The sequence below is a fragment of the Dama dama genome, chromosome 11 (genome assembly GCF_033118175.1).
Source record: "Dama dama isolate Ldn47 chromosome 11, ASM3311817v1, whole genome shotgun sequence".
NCBI lineage: Eukaryota > Metazoa > Chordata > Mammalia > Artiodactyla > Cervidae > Dama > Dama dama.
The window spans coordinates 74,676,466-74,677,712 of NC_083691.1; positions in this window are offsets into that span (position 1 = coordinate 74,676,466).

Genomic DNA, 1,247 nt, shown 5'->3' on the forward strand with positions numbered 1-1,247 from the left:
ATAGTGACTGCACCAACTTACATTTTCACCAACAGTGCAGAAGAGTTCTCTTCTCTCCACACCCTCTCCAGCATTTATTACTATAGACTTTTTAATAATGGTTATTCTGATTCATGTGAGATGATACCTCATTGTAGTTTTGATTTGCAGGAGGACTTGGTATTTAGCCCCCGTTTTGGGTTTCCCAAACTTCGTAAAAACCCTTTACCCTCTCTCTGAGAGACAGTAGGGGATTCACTGGTGGCTCAGATGTTAGAGTCTACCTGCAATGTGGGAGATCTGAGTTCGATCCCTGGGTTGGGAAGATCCCCTGGAGGAGGAAATGGCAACCCACTCCAGTATTCTTACCTTTAAAGAACCCATGGATGAAAGAGCCTGGCGGGCTACAGTCCATAGAGTTGCAAAGAGTTGGACACGACTGAGTGACTTCACTTGGTATTTAAGCAGTCGCCACTGGTGCCGTTTGGCTTCTAGGACTCCTTGCGCCTGGTGAGGGGTTAGGACTTCCAGTGATTGTTCCAGGGAGAACTTACTTACTGGCTTCTTCTAGTAGAAGAGCAGTGGCAGTCACTGCTCTAAGACATCCTCGCCATCCAGTGGCCATCTGATCAAGTTGCTTTGAGAAATAAGCTACTGGTCTAGGGAGGTCCCCCAGTTTACAGGTGAGGACACCAGGGCTACTCCTGTCTTTCATAGAGTAAGTTTGGGAAATCCAACACAGGGGCTAGGAATGCCTGTTGGCAGTTTTCATCCCAGTTGAGGGGTTTGTGGTCACCTCCTTTTAGAGCCTGATAGAGAGGCTTTGCTATAAGCCCGAATCCAGGTATCCAGATCCTGCAAAATCCTGCCATCCACACAAAGGCCCTCAGTTGCCTCTCTGTCTGGGTCCAGGGGTCGGGGAGAGTTGAGTGGTTATAATGGCTTCCTTTTGGTCCTTGGTAACAGTCTCCTTGTCCCGGTGAAAAGTGAAAGTGTTAGTTGCTCAGGAGTGTCTGACTTTTTGCAACCCTATGGACTGTAGCTCACCAGGCTCCTCTGTCTATGGGATTCTCCAGGCAAGAATACTTGAGTGGGTAGCCATTTCCTTCTCCAGGGAATCTTCCTGACCCAGGGATTGAACCTGGGTCTGCTGCATGACAGGCAGATTCTTTACTGTCTGAGCCATCAAGGAAGCCCAGAGTTGAGCACATATTCCGGGTACTTAACTTGTTGGGAGGAATCTGAGCCTTGTGAGGAGAGGCTCAATA